Genomic DNA, 22639 nt, shown 5'->3' with positions numbered 1-22639 from the left:
GCGCGCTTGTGCGCATGCGCATTTCGGCTGGCTCGTGCTGCTTTTATATGTGCGCGCATGCGCACGTGCCTGTGCCTGTTCGTGTTCGTGGTGGGTAGCGCCACATCGGCTCTTCGCGGTCATGCAGCTACGGATTATGAATATACAGCGACGACTGATCGCGGGCAGTGGTAATGGGTCAGGTCGGGGGCGGGGCCCTGTGCCGGCGGGGGGAAGCGGTCTGCGCGGTGATTGGCCGCCTGCGTGTGCGGTCTGCCCTGATTGGTCCGAGTGCGGTACGCAGCCGCAGTGCCAGGCCGGGCGGAAGCAGTGGGGGGGCTGCGTCCGGCCCGGCCCGGCCCGGCCCGGCCCGTGCGGGGGTGGGCAGTGCTGGGGCCCCGGGGTGTGCTGCTCGCTGCTCGGCGTTGCAGGGAGGATGGCAGCGGCCGCCCAGCGAAAGCCGGTCCAGGTCCACTTTCTTGCCCCGCCCGGGCCAGAGAGGAGGTGGGGGCCAGTGCTGCTGGGCGGGGGGGCTGGCTGTGGGCCGTGGGCACGGCCTCGTGCTCACCAGGCCAGTTGTCGGTCTCCAGGACCAAATAGGGGCCTCCGGTGTGTCAGGGGGAGGCGGCGCTACACACGCGTCCCGGGCGCTGCTCCGAGGGGGGATGCTGGTGTCCGAGTCCTGGTGCCCGGCGGGGCGGGAGGGCTGCGGAGCCGGTGCTGCAGGGACTCTGCGCCCGCGCCCGGTGCGGCCTGGCCCCGCCCGGCCGCGTTCCCCAGCGGGGGGGCTATTGGGACCCAGTACCCGGGGTTTGGTAGTGTTGTGTGGAAACGGGCCTGTGAGCAGCGACGTGGAGCTGTGGTGGCACATGGAGGTTTGTGTGTGGGGAAACTCACTATCTTGTGTGGTGAGGTTTCTGGCGGTGTGGCACCTTTTTTGTGGGAACCAGGTAATTTTGTGTGATGATATGGAGGTGTTTTTGTGGAAATGTTTGGGGAAATATGGTGACACAGAACCAGAAGGGACCTGTAAGATGATCAAGTCTGGCCCCCTGCCATGGGCAGGAAGTTATTGGGCTCAGGTGAGCTCAACAAGGTGCCTGTCCAGCCTCAGCTTGAACACCTCTCAGGGGACGACTGCACTAGCTCCGCTGGGAGCGTGTTCCAGATTCTGGTGACCCTTACAGAGAAGAAGTTTTTTCTTATGTCCAGCCTAAATTTACCCTCTGTTAGCTTGTGCCCATTGGTCCTTGTCCTCCCTTCCTGAGGTGCCTTCCTGGAGAGTTGCGCCCCTACATCTTGGTGCTCACCCCTGACGTATTCGTTAGGCAGCTATCAAGTCACCTCTCAGCCTTCTCTTCCTCAGACTGAACAGGCCCAGTTCTCAGAGTCTCTTTTCACGGGGCCTATCCTCTAGGCCTGTGATCATATGGGTAGCCCTTCTTTGTACCCTCTCAAGCTTACCCATATCCTTCCTGAAGAGGGGTGCCCAGAACTGGATGCAGTACTCCAGCTGAGGCCTCACCAATGCCGAATAGAGCGGGAGGAGCACTTCCCTGGATCTATTGGCCACGTGTCGGCTGATGCACACCAGAGCTGTTTGCCCTGCTGGCGACTTCATCGCACTATTGGCTCATGTTCATCTTCCAGTTGATCATGACCCCCAGGTCCTGTTCAGATGCTGTGCCAGCCAGTGGGCTGCCACCCATTGTGTAGTTCTGGTGAAGGTGCTTCCTACCCAGATGAAGGACCCTGTGCTTCTCCCTGTAAAACCTCATCTGATTCAGTTCTGCCCATAAAACCAGTCTGTCAAGGTTATCTTGTATCTACCCTATCTTCTGATGTGCCTGTGTTTCCCCACAGTTCAGTATCATCTGCTAACTTAATTATTAAGCTTTCCACCCCTTCATCCAAGTCATTGATAAAGATATTAGAGAGCAAGGGTCTAAGCGCCCATCCCTGTGGGACACCACTGGAGGTGGCCCTCCAAGATGAGGCCATCCCATCAATTACAACTCTCTGGGATCAGCCAGTTATCCACCCACGTCACTGTAGACTGGTCCAGCCCAGCACCCTCCATTTGTATGAGAGAATCTCATGGGAAACTGAATCAAAGGCTTTATTGAAGTCTAAGTAAATGACATCAATCTCATGTCCCTCGTCTAGATAGCTAGTTACCTGGTTGTAGGACACTTGGTTTGTCAGGCATTATCTACCCTCAGCAAAGCCATGCTGGTTGCTTCTTAACACCCCGTCAGTTACCAGCTTGTAGTTGATGGCCACCTTAATAAGTTTTTCAAAGATTTTACCCAGGACTGAGGTCAGACTGATGGGTCTGTAGTTTGCAGGGTCATCTCTCTTCTTTTTCGTAAAGATGGGTACCAGGTTGGCCCTCTCCCAGCTGTCTGGGACCACTCCTGTGTTCCACAACTCTTCAAACAAGTTGGCCAGTGGTGCTGTTATAAGCTCAGCGAGTTCTTTCAGGACTCCTGGGTACAGGTCATCAGGGCCAGCAGACTTGAAAATGTCCATGTGTTGTAGGAGATCCCGCACCTGTTCAGGACTGTTTTAATGTAATCTGTTGTCTTCCCCATGTTCCCTGGGCCTTGGGAGAGTTCTGTGTGGATTTGAGAACTTTTTTCTAGAAATGTGTGAAATGTAATTTGTTTGTTTGTTTGTTTGTTTGTTTGTGGAAAACTCGTAATTGTGTGTGGTGCTACAGGACCTTCTTTGGAAATATTGTGATCTGGTGTGGGAAACTGGTGATTTGGGAACTTCTTGTGGAAATGTGTGTGGAAGTGTGTGGTAATTTTAGGGTGATTTAGGATCACTTTGTGTGACTGGTGTGTTGTGGGGCCTATGGAAAATTGTGTGGCAAGTAGGTAAATGTATGGAAATATGGTTATGTTGTGTGAGGGAAACTGTGTGGTAATTTGGAAGCCCTTTTTGTAGGAACGTGTGTTGAACTCTGATGATACTTGTGTGGTGATTTCAGAATTTTTTGTGTGCTGAGCCCATGGGGATCATCTTATCTACTCTGGTGTGGTTAACACTGAAACTGTGTAACGTGGGTCTGCTCTTTTTCGCAGGCTACTCCTTGCGCATCTGTCCTTGCAACCAGTGTGTCAGCGAGGAGGTGCAGCCTGACAGAATTGGGACTTGGGGCAGAAGGGCCCCCAGGAGCTGTTGTGTCTGCAGGGGTCACTCTGGGCACTTAGACAGGTGTGCGGGACCTGCAGTGGTCCCTTGGAAACAGCCAAGGTGCCACAGGCAACAGGTGAGTATGTGTTTTTGCCTTTGACATGCTCTGGACTCACACTGGCCAGAGCGAATCTGCCAGAACCTACATGTGCAACCCTGACCTTGGCCTGCTCCAGACCCACGCTGAGCAGTGGCAGCGGCTAAGCAGAAGCTGCTGCTTGGGGCAGGGGAAAAGTGGCTCCTCCAGTTCACTAGGGCCATGCCCTTTTTGCTAGAGGTGTTTGAAGTCTGTGCCCAGGTTGGCCTGCAGCTCCTCTCCATCACCATCAATGCCATGTTTGGGCTGGTCAGTGGGGCAGTGGTGGCAGTGCAGAGGAGCCACAGGGCAGCCTGGGCTCTAAGTGACTGCAGCAAGAAGGGTCTGGCACCCGCGATGCAGGGGGCACTGCTTTTCCCTTGTAGCAAGCTGCAGCTTCTTGGCCGTGGTTGCCGCTGCCATTGCTTGCTCTGTGTGGGTGGGCAAGTTCAAAGGAGGGTTGGGCTGTGTGCATGGGTTCCGGCTGGTTAAGAGCTGGTCTGCTTCGCTGGGCCAAGTCCAGAGCATGTGCAGAGCCATAAGGGCCTCATTTGACTGCTAAGTATAACCATTTCAGATAAAAAATTCCCAGATATTGCTTCTGAGAGTATAAATGGGGGGGAATATGTACCTTTTTTTCTTTTTAAACCTTTTAGCTACTAGCAGTAAATTTTAAACCAGGATTTCCTTGGCTGATCTCAGCATATCCAGTGCCACATTTGTGGCCCTTGCTGCTCAGAATTGGAATCACTTGGAGTTTAGATGATGACCTTCTTTTACACAGTTTCAGCTGTGCGCAATGGAACCCTTACATAGAGTGTTTTTTAACTTGGTGATGCACGTTATCAAGAACCAGGTACTGTTCAGTCTTTTGAGAGACAAGACTACAGCTCTTTTATGATCAGGACTTTTTTGTAAGATTAGAGACAGAATTCTGGGAAAGTTGTGTTTCCTGTACTGATTACCAGGGATCCTGGTTTTGTCTGAAAAAGAAAAAAAAAAATCACAAATTCTCTGATTTAAAAACTGCAACATCTGCGTTTTTCTGAGATTAAAATGAAACGCCACTATGTTGTTTTACTGATAAATTTACTATTTTAAAGCTATTTGGAATTCTACCAGTGCCTCAATCACTTTTAATAAAATAGATTCTAAACACCTATACATTTTGGCATTTGATTTTGCGTTTTTTTATCATGGAATATCAGAGCTCCCCCTGCCTCCTGTGCTCGTCAGGATGCAGGTCCAGCTGCAGCAGTTTGTGGTGCTGAGCAGCCCTGATATGCTGGTGCCCCTCACTTGCCACCCACAGCACCCCCAACTGTGGTGGCTCCTCTCCCTTCCCATCCAGCCCTGCTGGTGCCCCTCACTCCCCACCCACAGCCCTGCTGGCACCCCTCACATCCCACCCGTAAGCCTGTAGCTTTGCTGGTGCCCCTCACATGTCACCCACTGCCCCCAGCCTGGCAGGTGCCCCTCCCCAACCACAGTCCCTTGGCCCTGCCAGTGCCCCTTAGTCGCCACCCACAGCCCCCTGGGCCCTGCCAGGGCACCTTAATCCCCCCCACCCCCACAGCCACCTGCCCCACACCTTGGCCCTGCTGGTGGGAGCTCCCAGGGCTACTGGACCAGGGATACAAGTCCACAGCCCCTTGCCCCCCATAGCAGCACCAGAGCCTGGCTGCCAGATGTGGGAGGCAGTGGCTGCTCTGGCCTGAGTGGTGCATGGAAGCCAGCTCCCCATCTCTCAGGTGGCATGGTGAGAGTGGATCCTGTTGGGAGTGGGCGGGGGGCAGAGTGTGGGCTGCCTGCTGTGGGCTCAGGCACCCTGCCCTCCCCCTGGGACATGTGCAGCCCAGTGGGCAGGACCCGGTGTGATGGGGCAGAGTTGGGCCAGGTAGGGAAGCTCAATGGCACTGCTGCAAGCCCCACACTGCTGTGGAAAGGCACCTCCTGTCTACCCAGCAGCAGCAAGGGGCACAGCTCTGTGCTGCCACCCCCACTGCTGCCTGGCAGGCAGGGGGCACCTTGCCACATTGGTGCAGGGCTCTCAGCGGTGGCACCAAGCTTCCCTGCTCTAAACTGCCCTGCTGTACTGGCTGCATCGCCCACTGGGCCACACAGGCCTCGGGGAGAGGCCAGCAGGGTGGGAAGAGCAGGTCTGCAGTGGGCAGCCCACCCCCACCCTGCACACTGGGGGGCACACGCGCCCATCCCCCTCCAGCCTGCATGTAGTGGTGGGGAGTCAGACCCGCCCCCCCCCCGCGCCCCCCCCCCCACTCCCCATCTGGGCCCTGCAGCTGTGTATTGCAGCCCTAGGTCCCAAGCCCCACATGCACTGTCCCAGCTGGGCAGCAGCTGCAGCCCTGCCCAGCTTCCTCCCTTCCGTACTACAGGGGCCTCCATTTCCCACCCCCCCACACCTAACTTACCTGGGGGGAGCTGCTCTCCAGGCTGCCGGGCAGGCATGCGCATGTGTACAAGCTCATATGCATGTGGCTTCCCTTCCTGACCACCTTCCTCCCACTCCTCATGGTGCTTTGCAGTGTGGAACTCTGCCAGCCTGCAAGAGGAAACCCGCCGTTTTGTGTCTGTCTCCTTTAAAGGAGAAAATCTGGGTTTTTCTTATGAAAATCTGTTAGGTTTTTTTTTCCTCAAAATGAACAACTCTGGGTTTTACTGTATTTCTCCATGGCAAATGGAAAACCTGGGTCCCTGTTGATTACCCTTTTAATACATGAAATGAAGACGCAATGAGGTTTCCTAGTGGTGCTCTAGTCCCACTTAGCAGGTAAGGGATTACTACCTCCAAATCGGATAAAGAGGGGGGGGTAGTAATTTTATTGATTACACCTCAAGGCATAAGAACAGACATTTATCTCTATGCCTGCCTAGCAACTTGCCACAGCACGCTACAGATTCTCATCTCATCCAGCTGGGGGAGATGCAGGAGGGAGGAGGCGATTAACAGCAGGTTGTCTCCACATTGCAAAAATCTTTGTAAAGTTTATCTCTGTTTACACCTCATATTTATATGTGGGTTTTTTAAATCGATATTCTGATAGGTGTCATGCAGATGTGTTTCACTGAAGTTTTGGGAATGAGACTGAACCTGTTTTTCTGTGGACTTGGGAGATACCAATTAGCTGGGGCCTGTGTCCTGGGGAAAAATACAATTCTGCAAGGGAGGAGCACTGCTCATCTCTTTCCCTGCGTGCCTGGCAATGCTCCTTGCCCTGTTGTGTATTTTACTCTGCTGTTTAGACCCATTTTAATTTTCAGCAGAGTCACAAAACGAAATGTCAGTTGCTGCTCCTAGCTACTGTTTCCCGCTGTTCCCATAAGCAGTTACTTGTTCTTGGTCTTGTCTAGTATTAAAGGCTTGGGAAACAGGTTCTTATTCCACTTTCTCAGGTTCTTGCTTGTGATGTAAATGCAAAGTTATTGCTTGTTGATTGTGCAGCAGCTTAACCACGTCATAAGTCAGGCTTCTGGTTGGTCCATAGTCTGCAATAGTCAGTGCGGTCTGTCAGGTACTGACCATGTCTTCAGCCTACACGGAGGAATCTTCCTGCAACTCTCCTCCCCCTTTCCCATCATCACCTTCTCTTTACCTGTTGTTGATTTAAGCAGCTCTTCTGTCCCAGTGCTCCTGTTCCCTGGTGCTTCCACAGGGTACCCATCCTGTCTTCTGTATTTGCTGGAGGACTGGTATAAGGGGATGCATGGAGGCCCCACCCCAGAAGTCCTGTGTGGTCATGGGTTTACAATGAGCATTTCCAGCTGTGTGCTGCCATTCATGGGGTGTGCCATGTGTGAGCCGTAGCTGTCAGAGGAATGCTTTGGAGGGGGTCAGCTCACGCACGGAAGCAGCAAAATTGTTCTTCTTCCCCTTACTCAACTTTAGAGGGTGATGTCTGTGTGACATCATACCCCCTGCACAAACCCAAGCAGGGGCACTTGTGTGGTAGGAGTGCTAAGAGACAGTTGACAGACCAGAGTTTGCAAGTTCAAGGCTGTAGCAGAAGCACTCAGAGTGTGGCCTGTCAGATTCCAACTAAATCTGTGAACTCTTGTATGTACCTTGTCACAAGGACACGAAAAAGAGAAGGACATGAGCAGGGGCCCACATTTGAGTCTTATTGTATTGGTTAGTGATCAGGGGGTGGGGAGGCATTCTTGGCTGCTTGGCCAACTGCCTGGGGGAAGAGGTAGGAGGGAGGGTAAGTTCCCTACCCTGCCAGGGGGTCAGAGGTCAAAGTTGGGTGAGGGTTCAGCAGCCCCAGACTGCCCAGGTCTTCCCCCTCTCTCCCCCAGGGCTGGACTACCTGCTGCTGGCAGTGACTTTGACTGAAGCAGTTGGCAGGCACGTATGTGCAGCCTGCACTGCTTGGAAGATGTGGGCTGTGACATCGTGCTTTTTTGGACTGCGGCAAGGAAGCAAAAAGCCTTGTAGTGTAGGCTTCAGTTCTGGGGCTGCACCCTGTTTTTGAGAACCCCCAGGAGCTTATTTCTTGTATGTCCATGCAGGATAGTGGGGGAGGCATGGAAGAAACCTGCATCTTTCATTCAGCAAATTTCAGTAAGTAATGTTAGTAGTACTAATATCCCTGTTCTAATTATTACTATTACTTGTTTTCCCATGTACTTTGCCAACAAAGCATCTGGCAGGTCACAGTAAGAAAAGGATGTTTTCAAACAGGTGACTGAAGAAGGAAACCAAACAATTTAAGTATGTGGGTGATGTTGTTGCTTTGAAGGTCCAGAAACCACGGGAGAGGCAAGAATTCTTGTGATGTCTTGTGTGGCACCAACAGCATGGTTTGGATGGATAGAAGCAAGGTTTTAGGTATCACAGTCCCTTTCAGTCCTGCTTCCTTCCCAGCATCCTGAGGAAAGGTACTGTCATACCCCAAAGGTTGCCTTTGTCTATGTCCACCTTACAGTCGGTCTGGCAAAACAGGGGTCAGCCACTTATGGTCTGTGGTCTGGATCCAGCCTGTGAAGAAACTGGTTCTAGCCTGTAGCAGTTCAACCAAGGAGCCGCACACTCCCATGGTGACAGCAGCAGGGACATTCCCAGGGGCCTGTTGCCACTGAGTTCAGTTTGTTCTTTTTGCTGCAGCAGAAGCAGCCTCCCCAGGGTCGCGGTACCCGCCTGTTTGTTTCTAGTCCCTTCATAGCCTGTGGTGATTGCTGCGGAGAAACCTGCCACATCAGCAGTGGCGCACAATGGCAAAAGAATGGCCATTCCCTGCAATGAAAGATTGCAACTAACTCCAAGTAAGCAGAACAGAGCATCAACACAAAGCAAGATGCTGATTGGCAGGCCAGCCTGGCCTTGCTGCTGTCATGAGTGCCCAAGTAAGGAGGTGTTAGAGGAATTTCTCAGGTTTTTCCCTAGATTACTCTAGGACAGGAGGGGAACACTAATGACCACGTGGGCTAGCATGACATGAGCTGGCAGGGGTCATTATGGAGCCCTTGCCCTGGCTGTATGAGCATTCGTGGTCAAATGTCCAGGTGCTGGGGGATTGGAAACTAGCTAATGTGGTCCTCCTTTTTAAGAAAGGGAGGAAGGAGGACCCAAGTAACTATAGGCCTGTAAGCCTCACCTTGGTCCTTGGGAAGATCTTGGAGAAAATCATCAAGGAGCACATGTGTGGGGGGCCAACAGGGAAGATCATGCTCAGGGGCAGCCAGCATGGGTTCATCAAAGGCAGGTCCTGCCTGACCAACCTGATCGCCTTTTGTGACCAGATAACTAAATCCTTGGATGATGGTGTCGCCATGGACGTAGTCTTTCTAGACTTTGAGAAGGCCTTTGACACTGTCTCTCACCTGATTCTCGTTAATAAATTAAGCAACTGTGGCATTGATGCCTATACAGTTGGATGGGTAAAAAAAATGGCTGATGGGGCGCACCCAGAGAGTAGTGGTGGGTGGATCGTACTCAACCTGGCGAGATGGGAGCAGTGGGGTCCCCCAGGGCTCAGTCCTCAGGCCCACACTGTTTAAGATCTGGACGTGGGAGCTGAGACTGATGTCATCTTCCTGGACTTTAGGAAGGCCTTTGACACAGTTGCACCTCATCCTCATTGGGAAGCTAGGAGACTGTGGAGTGGAGGCCTACACAGTCAGGTGAGTGGCCAACTGGCTTAGGGACCGCACCCAGAGAGTGGTGGTGGATGGTTCCTTCTCGGCCTGGAGGGAGGTGGGTTGTGGGGTCCCGCAGGGTTCGGTCCTCGGACCGATCATTTAATAGCTTCATCAGTGATTTAGACAAGGGCGTGGAGAGCACCCTTTCCAAGTTTGCTGATGATACCAAGTTATGGGGCAAAGTTAGTACACCAGAGGGCAGGGAGCAGATTCAGGCTGACCTGGACAGGTTGGATCAATGGGCAGAGAGAAATAGGATCCAATTTAATAAAGATAAATGTAAGGTACTCAACCTGGGAAGGAGGCATACCCAGCACACTTATAGGTTGGGGAGTGTCCTTCTCAGCAGCTCGGAGGCAGAGAGGGATCTTGGATTCGTAATTGACTCCAAGATGAACGTGAGCCGGCAGCATAATGAGGCCATCAATAAGGCCAATCACACCTTGTGGTGCATTAGCAGGTGCATGACTAATAGATCAAAGGAGGTGATGCTCCCCCTCTATGCAGCGCTGGTTAGGCCGCAGTTGGAGTACTGTGTCCAGTTTTGGGCACCGCATTTCAAGAGGCACATGGAGAATCTGGAGAGGGTCCAGAGGAGAGCAACTGGCGTGATTAGTGGCCTTCGTGATAGACCCTGCGGGGGGAGGTTGAGAGAGCTGAATCTCTTCAGCCTTCACAAGAGACGGCTGAGGGGAGATCTTGTGGCCACCTATAAGTTTATTAGGGGAGGTCAACAGGGAATAGGCGATGAACTGTTTACTAGGGCGCCCCAGGGAGTGACTAGGAATAACAGGTGTAAACTAGTTGATAGTGGATTTAGGTTAGATATCAGGAAGACATTTTTCATGGTAAGGGTAGCCAGGATCTGGAATGGGCTTCTAAGAGAGGTGGTGCTGTCACCTAGCTTGGAGGTCTTCAAGTAGAGGCTAGATAATCACCTGGCTGGGGTCATCTGACCTCAGTCCTCTTTTCTGCCAGGGGCAGGGGGTTGGACATGATGATCCATTGTGGTCCCTTCCGACTTTACAATCTATGAAACTTCATCAGCGACTTGGACAAGAGGATTGAAAGCACATTGTCCAAGTTTGCTGATGACACTAAGATGTGGGGTGAGGTGGGCACACTTGAAGGGAGAGAGAGGCTGCAACTAGATTTAGACAGACTACACAGTCCCCCTACACAAAACCCACCCCACCTCAACCATACCACAAACATTACACCAAAAACACCAATCACCACAGCACCACCATCTCAAACAACTCAAAATACCCCACACCCATACACCTACACTCCACCCACAGCCACACAGCAGACACTACAACCATATACAACAGTCACACCCCAATGCCCTACCACACCACCACTAAAGCACCCACCCACCCTCATACCTATTCAATCCATACCCCCCACCTATCAACAGTCTCTACCTCCCAACACTCCAAACCCCACCCATGCCCACCACAACCATCATAGTCACCCTTGCACTACAATCCACACAACTTACCAGCTCACCTACTCCAATGCACAACCAACAAACCACCAGCCACATCTGCCACTCTTCCCCTGCGCCCCAACAACCAGCATGCAGCAACTCATCCCCACCCCCTAAAAAACAACACAGCTCAGAAAACACCCACACCACACCCTCCAACCAGACCCACACCTAATCACAGCCATCACACAAACAACAACTTGAACCGTCACTCAAGCACCTGCACCTCACACCTCACCCACTAAGCTAACCTCCCTTTCTTGTGGCCCCCTTGCAAAAAGCATTACAAGCAAGCCCCTCTCCAACACCCCATTTCAACAACAGCACCACACCATGCATTTCACTAACTATCACAACAAGCCACACAAATGAAAACATTCCCACCAATGCACACTCCAATCAAAATACAGGTACCTGATACAACCACTCTCTAACATCCAACTCCATCCACACCACTCACAGCCACCACACCACACCCACCAACACAGCAGCATCCACACCCACCAGGCAACCCAAAAAGCACAATTTACCTACTCAACAAACTCACACCATCGCTCCAAGCACACACAGCACCCATTGCCTCCTCACCAAACTGGCACAGGCTGCAAGACAAGACACACATTACAAGCCCCCCACCCCCCCAACCACAAATAAACAAAATGATCACACTAAGAAACATCCACACATCCCAACTCCACCCACACCCCACCAAACTACATCCACCCCACCCCCTTAACACCAAAGCTCCATCCTCACAACAGCCAACACAAGCACACACACCACACTGCAACCCAAACCACCCTTTTGCATCACACTGTCCAAAAAAGAAATTAACCACTCTGCATAAAAGGCTTGGTTTCAATTCTGGGAAGCAGGACAGAGGCACTGCTGCACCTGCAGCAAGAGCCTACAAGACACACCACACCACCAACACCCGTGTCCCCTCCACCACCCAAAACAAAGACAAAAGACAAGCAGAAAATAAAACACACACCTCCCAGAACCAAAAACAAACCTCAGCAGCAGCAAGCCAAATGGCCAAAACTGTAAACTGTCTCCCATAGACTCAAGACACAACAAACTTACCAAAGGTGCACACACACACAGCCCCCCCAAACAATCCAATACGTCAAATGTTCAAAGCTATACCCACTGCACTCCAAACACATGCAAGCACAAAGAACCAGCCAAAACAATCCCATAACCTCAACATCACACCTACCATCCAACAACCACCCACCCCCAACAACCCCCAACTCTCAAAACCATACCTTACTTGCATACCACCACACAGCATGTCCTTCTCTACCCCTAGGACACCAAGTGGTCAACCTCCAAGCCACATCTGCAACGCCTCTTCTGCTGCACCCCAACAACCAGCATGCAGCAACTCGCCTCCACCTGCTACAAAGAAAAACACTTTTAGAAAACCCCCACCCCTGCAATCCACACCCCACACCCACCACAACTCTCCACCTCCCAACACTGCAAACCCCACCCACTCCCACCACAAAAATACTCACCATTCCAAGGCAATCCAACAAAAACATCCCCAAAACACAATCCACACTCCATTCAAAATACAAATTACCACATCTAACCAGTCTCTCACATCCAACTCCATACACCCCACCCCCAGCACACCACACTCACCAACACACCACCATCCACACCCACCAAACACACAAGTCACCCGTTACCTATTCAACAACCTCAAACCATACCTCCAAACACACATTGCGCCCATCTCCTCCCAACCAAACTGACACATGCTGCAACACAAGAGACACATTATATTCCCCCCCCCACCACAAACAAACAAAACCATCACCCCAATAAACATCCACACCTCCCAAGGCCACCCACACCCCACCAAACTACACCCACCCCCATCCCCTTAACAGCAAACCTCCCTCCCCACAACAGCCAACACAAGCACACACAAACTACCACAACCCCATCAACCCTTTTACACTACACTGTCCAAAAAGAAAAATTATTCATTCTGCATAAGAGGCTTGCTTTCAGTTCTGAGAGACAGCACACAGGCACTGCTGCACCTGCAGCAAATGCCCATAACACACACCAAACCACCAACACCCGTGTCCCCTCCACCGCCCAAGACAAACAAGAAAGGCAAGCAGAAGACAAAAGACACACCTCCCAGAACCAAAAACAAACCTCAGCAGCACCAACAAGCCAAATGGACACAAATATTAACCACCTCCCCTATACTCAAAACACAACAATCAGACCAAAGCCTCACACCCCACTATACCGCATACACACACACACACACACACACACACACACACACACACAGAGCACAACAGCCCCCCCAAAACAATCCAATACAACAAACCTTGAAAGCTATACGCACTACACTCCAAATACAACAAAGCACAGACAACCACCCAAAACAACGCCACAACCTCAACATCACAACCACCATCCACCAACCACCCATCCCCAACAACCCCCACCTCTCAAAGCCATACCTTGCTTGCACACCAGCAGACAGCACTTCCTTCTCTGCCCCTAAGACATCAAGTGCTCAACCTCCACGCCACATCTGCCACTCCTCTGCCTCTCCACCCCTACAACCACCACACAGCAACTCACCAATACCTCCTACAAAACAAAACACTTCATGAAGCCCCAACCCCTGCAATCCACACCCCTCCACCCACCACCACTCTCCACCTCCCAACACTCCAAACCCCAGCCATGCCCACCACAAAAGTCACGCTCACCGTCCACTGCAATCTATTCGACAACCTCACAGCGTAGCTCCAAGCACACATGGCACCCATCTCCTCCCCACCAAACTCACACAGCCTGCGAATGAAGAAACACATTACAACCCCCCCAACCCTGACAACCACAGCTAAACAAAGCCAACACACCAACAAACAGCCACAGCGCCCAACCCACCCACACAGCACCCCCCCTGCACACACCACACACCTACCTCCCCACACCACCCCACACAACCTAAAACAAACAGATGCAACCCCAGAGACCCTTTCACACCACACTCCCCAAAAGCCAAATTAATACCTCTGCACACAAAGCTTCTTTTTAGTTCTGGGACGCAAGACACAGGCACAGCGACACACGCAAGCAACAGGTAGAACACAGACCACACCACCAACACCCATGTTCCCCCACCCAAAACAAAGAGGAAAAACATGCACAACACAAGACACACCTCCCAGAACTAAAAACAAACCTCAGCAGCAGTAACAAGCCAAATGGGCAAAACTGTAAACCACCTCCCCTAAACTCAACACACAACACACTGACCCAACCCCCACACCCCACAACACCACACACACATCTACATCCCCCCCCCCCCCCCCCCCAACAAACCAATATATCAAACCTTGAAACCTATACCCACTGCTCTCCAAATACACGGAAGCACAAAACACCAGCCAAAACAAAACCATAACCTCAACAGCACAACCACCAGCCACAAACCACCCAACCCCAACAACCACCACCTCTCAAAACCATACCGTGCTCACACACCAGCAGACAGCACTTTCTTCTCTGCCCCTAGGACATCAAGCGGTCAACCTGCAAGCCACGTCTGCCACTCCTTTTCCTCTGCACCCCAACAACCAGCACACAGCAACTCACCAACACCGGCTACAAAACAAAACACGTCATAAAACCCGAACCCCTCCAATACATACCCCACCAATCTCCACCTCCCAAGACTCCAAATGCCACCCATGGCCCCCACCAAAATCACACTGACCATTCCACTACAAGCCACACAACTCACCTACTCCAATGCACAACCAACAACCTATAAGCCACATCTCCCAGTCCTCTTCCTCTGCGCCCAACACTCACCATGCAGATCTCACCTCTACCTGCTACAAAACAAAACACTTCACAAAACGCCCACCCCTACACACCACCACACCACACCCTCCAACCAGCACCTGATCACACCAGGCACACAAACTTGAACCCTCACTCAAACACCTGCACCTCACACCCCACCCACTAACTGAACCTCCCTTTCAGCATGCCCCCCTTACAAAAAGCACGGCAAGCAACCCCCCCTCCAACACCCCATTGCAACAACAACCCCACAGCACCACAACACACATTACAACAGCTGTCACAACAACCCACACAAACAAAAACATCTGCAGGCCACAACCCACACTCCTTTCAAAATACACCTACCAGATCTAACCACTCTCTAACATCCAACTCCACACACACCACTCACACCCACCACAGCACACTCACCAACACACCACCATCCACACCCACCACGCAACATAAAAACCACAGCTTACCTATTCCACCAACTCACACCATACCTCCAAGCGCAGATGGCACCCATCTCCTCCTCACCAAACTGGCACAGGCTGCAAAGCAAAACACATTACAATCCCCCCACCCCCCAACCACAAATAACACAAAACAATCACACCAATAAACATCCGCACCTCCCAAGTCCACCCACACCCCACCAAACTACACCCACCCCCACCCCTTAACAGCAAAACTCCATCCTCACAACACCCAACGCGAGCACACACAACGTACTGCACCCCAAACCACCCTTTTCCACCACACTCTCCAAAAAGGAAATTAATCACTCTGCATAAAAGGCGTGGTTTCAATTCTGGGAAGGAGGACAGAGGCACAGCTGCACCTGCAGCTAAACCTTACAACACACACCAAACCACCAACACCCGTGTCCCCTCCACCACACAAAACAAAGAGCAAAGACAAGCGGAAGACAAAACACACACCTCCCAGAACCAAAAACAAGCCTCAGCAGCAGCAACAAGCCAAATGGGCAAAACTCTACACCACCTCCCCTACACTCAAGACACAGCAATCTGACCACAGCCCCACATCCCACTACACCACACACACACAGATCTACAACCCCCCCCCAACAATCCAATACATCAAACCTCGACAACTATGCCCATTGCACTCCAAATACATGCAAGCACAAAAAAACACCCAAAACACAGCCACAACCTCAACATCACACCCACCCACCACCCAAACCCAGCAGCCCCCACCTCTCAAAACCATACCTCGCTTGCACACCAGCACACACCACGTCCTTCTCGGCCCCTAGGACATCATCTGCTCAACCTCCAAGCCTCATCTGCCCCTCCTCTTCCGCTGGGCCCCAACAACCAGCATGCAGCAACTCACCTCCACCTGCTACAAAACAAGCCACTTTTAGCAAACCCCCACCCATGCAATGCACACCCTCCACCCACCACCACTCTCCACCGTCCAACACTCCAAACCCCACCCACGGCCACCACAGAAATAATACTCACCATTCCAGCGCAATCAACACAACTCACCAGCTCAGCTACTCCAATGCACAACCACCAACCTGCAAGCCACATCTCCCACTCCTCTTCCTCTGCACCCCAACCACCAGCATGAAGCAACCCGCCTCCACCACCTACAAAACAAGACACTTCAAAAAACCCCCACCCCTGCACACCACCACACCACACCACACCCTCCAAGCACACCCACACCAGATGTGACAAACAATAACTCGAACCCTCACTTCACCACCCACACCTCACACCCCACCCACTAACTGAACCTCCCTTTCACCAGGCCCCCCTTGCAAAAAGCATGGCAACAAACCCCCCTCCAACACCCCATTGAAACAACAACCCCACACCACACATTACACCCACTGTCACACGAACACACACACAAACCGAAACATCCCCAGAACACAACCCACACTCCATTCAAAACAGAACTACCACATCTAACCACTCTCTCACATTCAACTCCATACACCCCACCCCCAGCACACCACACTCACCAACTCACCGCCATCCACACCCACCACACAACATAAAAACCACCCCTCACCTATTTGACCACCTCACAGCACACCTCCAAAAGCACCTGGCACCCATCTTCTCCTCACCAAACTGGCACACACTCCAGCACAACAAACACATGACATCCCCCCCACCCCCCAACCACAAACAAACAAAACCATTACCCCAATAAACAGCAGGACCTCCCAAGTCCACCCACACCCCACCAAACTACACCCGCCGTCATCCCCCTAACACCAAACCTCCCTCCCCACAACATCCAACACAAGCACACACAAACTACTGCAACCCCACAAACCCTTTTACGCTACACTGTCCAAAAACAAAATTAATCACTCTGCACAAAAGGCTTGGTTTCACTTCTGGGAGGCAGGACACAGCCACCGCTGCACCTACACCAACGGCCTACAACACACACCAAACCACCAACACCCGTGTCCCCTTCACCACCCAAAACAAACAGGAAAGGCAAGCAGAACACAAAACACACACCTCCCAGAAGCAAAAACAAGCCTCAGCAGCATCAAGAAGCCAAGCGGGTAAAACTATAAATCACCTCCCCTACACTCAACACACAACAAACTATCCAAAGCCCCACACCCCACTACACCACCTGCACATCTACACACCCCCCCAACAATCCAATACATGAAACCTTCAAACCTATAGCCACTGCTCTCCAAATACACAGAACCACAAACAACTAGCCAAAACAAGGCCAAACTCTCAACATCACAACCACCATCCACAAACCACCCAGCCCCAAAAACCCCCACCTCTCAAAACCACACCTTGCTTGCACACCAGCACGCAGCGTTTCCTCCCCTGCCCCTACACATCAATTGACCAACCTGCAAGCCACGTCTGCCTCTCCTCTTCTTCCAGGCCCCAGCAACCAGCATCCAGCTACTGACCTCCACCTGCTGCAAAAGCAAACAGATCAAAAAAAACCCCTCTCCTGCAATAGACCCCTCCACCCACCACCACTCTCCACCTCCCAACACTTCAAACCCCACCCATGCCCACCCCACAAATCATACTCACCCTTCCAATGCCATCCACCCACCTCAACAATTCAGCTGCACCAATGCACAGCCAACAAACTGTAAACCACATCGGCCCCTCCTCTTCCTCTGCACCCCAACAACGAGCACCTCACCTCCACCTCCCACAAAACAAGACACCTCTCAAAACCCCTACCCCTGCAATCCACACCCCCCACCCACCACCACTCTTCACCTCCCAACACTCCAAACCCCACCCATGCCCACCACAAAAATCACACTCACCCTCCACAAAACTCACCAGCTCACAAACTCCAACGCACACCCAACAAACTGCAAGCCATGTCTCCCACTCCTCTTACCGTGGCCCCCACAACCAGCACACCTCCACCTCCTACAAAACAAAACACTTCAGAAAACCCCTACAATCCACACCTGCCACCCACCACCACCCTCCACCTCCCAACGCTCCAAACCCTACCCACACCCACCACAAAAATCATAATCACCATTCCACTGCCATCCACACAACTCAGCAGCTCACCTACACCAATGCACAGCCAACAAACTGCAAACCACATCTACCCCTCCTTCCTCTGGCCCCAACAAACAACACGTAGCAACTCATTGCCACCTCCTACAAAACAAAACACCTGCAAAAACCCCCACCCCTCCACACCGCACCCTCCACCTACACCTCACCACACCCATCACACAAACACTAACTTGACCCCTCACTCAAGCACATACACCCCACCCACTAGCCTAACCTCCCTCTCTCTAGCCCCCCTCAGAAACAGCATAGCAAGCAACCCCCCCCACACTGCCTTCCAAGCACAACACCACATGACACTGACCATCACAACAATGCACACAGACAAAAACATCCCCACCCCACAATCCACACTCCAATCAAAACACACATACCACCTCTAACCACTCTCCAACCTCCAACTCCATACACCGCCCCCCCCCACAATCACCACACCACACTCACCAACACACTACCATCCATACCCACCAGGCAACACAAAACCCACCCCTGACCTACTCAACAACCTCAAAGCAGAGGTCCAACCACAGATGGCACCCATGCCTACCTCAAAACACTGGAACACCCTGCAAGACAACACAAACATCACAACCCCCCCCCACAACCACAAATAAACCAAACCATTGCCCCAATACACATCCACACCCCACCAAACTATACCCACCCCCATCCCCTTAAAACCAAACCTCCTTCCCCACAACAGCCCACACAACCACACACAAACTACTCCCACCCCAGGGACCCTCTTGCACTACACTGTCCAAAAACAAAGATAATCACTCTACATAAAAGACTTGGTTTCAGGTCTGGGAGGCAGCACACAGGCACTGCCACACCTGCAGCAAACACCAACAAAACACACCAAACCACCAACACCCGTGTCCCTTCCACCACCCAACACAAAAATGAAAGCCAAGCAAAACAGAAAACACACACCTCCCAGAACCAAAAACAAACCTCAGCAGCATGACCAAACCAAATGGCCAAACTCTAAACCAACTCCCCTACACTCTAGACACAACACACTGACCAAAACCCCACACCCCACTACACCACCCCCACAAATCCAGTAGCTCAAACCTTGGATGCTATGCCCATTGCACTCCAAATACATGGAAGCACAGTGAGCCAGCCAAAACAAGGCCATAACCTCAACCTCACAACCACCACCCACAAACCACCCAGCCCCACTACCCCCCACCTCTCAAAACCATACCTTGCTTGCACACCAACAGACACCACTTCCTTCTCTGCCCCTACAACATCCAGAGGTTGCAGAAGAATGACCCAAGGACACCCAATCCCAAAGAAACACCTCTGAGGTCCAAGGAGCACAGAGGCCAAGTGCCTACCTACCACAGCTGGACATCTTTTAAACTCCACCAACTGGGCGGGGCCATCACACAATCAGGACCTTAATCATCACGCCAATGAGGCACACCTGCCTACACAGCCACTCCAGCACAGAATCACAAAACAGCACCCAAAGCCTAACAGTATCACCTCCCACAGCAATGGACCACACCAAGCAACCCCAACTTCTGCCTCAAAAACTCAACAAAGCACCCCACCAGCAATCACAGCAGCCCACATTCCTACAAACGCCCACCACCACCATCTTTCACACAGCTCCAAATCCACAACACCAAACACACTGAGATGCTATTTGCTTTTCTTCATCATTGACTTTTTTTCTAACACATCCCAGACAAAACATCATTGGCCAACTATAATCTCCAATCTGCCTATAACACTCACCTGCACTACAACTGTAACCTACATCCTAAGCCTAGCCCTAACCTACCCTTACAAATCTTCCTCAAGAGTCCCCACAAGACAAACCTACTCCTTACCTACAAGTATTCCAATAATTACATCTCTTACCATAATGACAACACTAAACCCTACTTTTTCCCACAGTCTAAACACGTACCCTCACACGAACCCAGCAACACTCCCCCTCACCCACACTTGACCTGCTAACCCTATTCCTCACCTGCACTCTCAACCTCACCACACCACTCACCCCAACCCTAACTCAAATGAAAAATAGCCAACACACCATGCTACACTTCAATTTCTGTATATCGATTGCATGTAAACACTAACATTGATACACCATGAGGAAGTGCATAATATCTTCTATCTCCTCTTACACTTCCTCATTTTCTCATCCCTATACCACCAATGGCCCTTTGCACAGGTCAGCTCACAAACGCACTTACTACTGGCCTTACAGCACAATTTCTATCAAACACCAGCATCCTGCACCATTGCTATGCTACTCACTGGCCCTCACCCTGGTAAAAACCTGGCAATGTCCAATCACACTTCCAATCCAAACACACTGTAAGTGTATACGTGCGCCTGCCACTTTAAGAGCCTACACCTACCAGCAGTCAGGTGCTTGATGAGGGCAGCCATTTTGAATCTCTTTCTTCCTATATAAACACAGCAACTGCCTGGGAGAAGACCAGGGGGAGAACCTATCTTGAGGAAACTCCTGCTGCTATCATCTGCAGGTAAGACCACAAAACACAACGGGGGAGGCATGCTACACAATCCTCATCCTGCACAGCACCTAAAACTACACCCTCATAGTAGGCAGGCTCACAGGCTGCTCCCACCACCACCACCCAACTCCCCAGGCCACAAAATGCCACACTACAAACCACACTGACAATATGGTACACCCCCACAAAATAAAAGTAATCCCACAGACTTCCACCTGTCCACCACCTGTACCTAACCCACGCACAACACACCACCCAAACACTCTCAAACCAGGGCCACCCACACAGAAAACACCCACAACTGCCTCACTGTAACACTCACCCTACCGGAGCACCTCACTCTGCCCTCCACCCATTCTCTCTACCTAGCCACCTCCTGCACCCACAGCCACGGCTAACCCTAACTCCCTAACCCTCACAGTAACCCCAACCTAAAGTCAAGTGAGCACACATTGCCACACCCTAATCCTAACCCACACCCACTAGCACATTTTACACCAGATACCACACCCATTCCATCACCTACACACACACTCATTTCTCCATCCAGTCCCTAGCCCTACAACTCACCAACACCCTAGGCAGCACCACAGTACATCTCTCCAGCCACCCCCTAACCCCTACACCAATTCATTGGCCCCACCAATCCCTAACCTAAACACTCACCCTAACCCCAACCACCACCACAATCCATACGGGCACATATTCCCCCAACCAAACCCTCTCACAAACCCAAACCCATGCAAACAATCACTCCTGAACTCACTCCCTAACAATAACAAATCACCCAACCCTAACCTGCACACACATTCATTCCAGCAATCATTCCCAAACCTCAACACTCACCATAACTCAAACCTGGACCATCACACATTTTCTCCCCACTCCATCACCACAACCCATACACAAACGGTAACACACACGCAAACACACCTCTACACCCATTCTCAAACCCTAACCTACGCCCACAATCATCTTTGCAACTACTCTGTAACCCTACCCCTAACCCACACTCACACTCACTTCTACACCTCCCCCCTCACCCTAACCCACCACCACATTCATTTTGACACAACTTCCATCACCCAAACCCAATCCCTACAGCAAAATTCAAACACGGCTCATCCCTCCACCCATTCCCTAACCCTAGCCCCTAGACAAACCCCAAACCACAGCCCAAACCATTTGCACACCCATTCCCTAACCCATTCCCTAACTCCAGCATCAACCGCAACGCATCTCTACACGCACTCCCTCACTCCTAGCCTAACCCTAACCAGCACCGCAATCCACTTCTACACCCGTCACCTCACCCTAACCCACACGCCAATCTATCCACAGGCCTACTCCATAACCCTTTCCAACACTGTAACCCACACCTCAAACCACTCGTACACACATTCCCAAACTATATCTCTAACCCAAACCCCCACATTTTTCTCAACCTCATCCCTATCGCTTTTCCTAACCCAAACACACACCCCAATCCACCACTACACCCACTCCCTAACCCTTCCCCTCAGCCTAACCCACACCCCAAACCACGGATCAACCCATTCCCTAACCCATTCCATAACCCAAAAATGAACCCCAAACCATTTCCACACCTACTCCTTAACCCCGTACCTAACCCCAACCTGAACCCCACTCCACTTCTACACCCGCTCCCTACCCCTCGCCTAACGCAAACCCAACGCACAATGTACTTCTCAAACCATTCACTAACCCTCTGCCTAACACAAACCTCAACCCCAAAGCATTAGTACACCCATTCCCTAACCCTCCCCCTAAC

General features: G+C 51.7%; 1 long non-coding RNA gene across 1 annotated transcript; it reads left to right on the top strand.

Moving 5' to 3' along the window:
• The first annotated feature begins 80 nt into the window (after positions 1-80).
• Positions 81-4420, top strand: LOC132245898 (uncharacterized). The gene is made up of 2 exons (XR_009457597.1): positions 81-170; positions 3069-4420. It is a non-coding gene; the product is annotated as an uncharacterized LOC132245898 (long non-coding RNA).
• Positions 4421-22639: the final 18219 nt, after the last annotated feature.

This window comes from Alligator mississippiensis, chromosome 15, assembly GCF_030867095.1.
Source record: "Alligator mississippiensis isolate rAllMis1 chromosome 15, rAllMis1, whole genome shotgun sequence".
Taxonomy (NCBI): Eukaryota; Metazoa; Chordata; order Crocodylia; family Alligatoridae; genus Alligator; species Alligator mississippiensis.
This window is presented reverse-complemented; position numbering and strand designations above follow the sequence as displayed.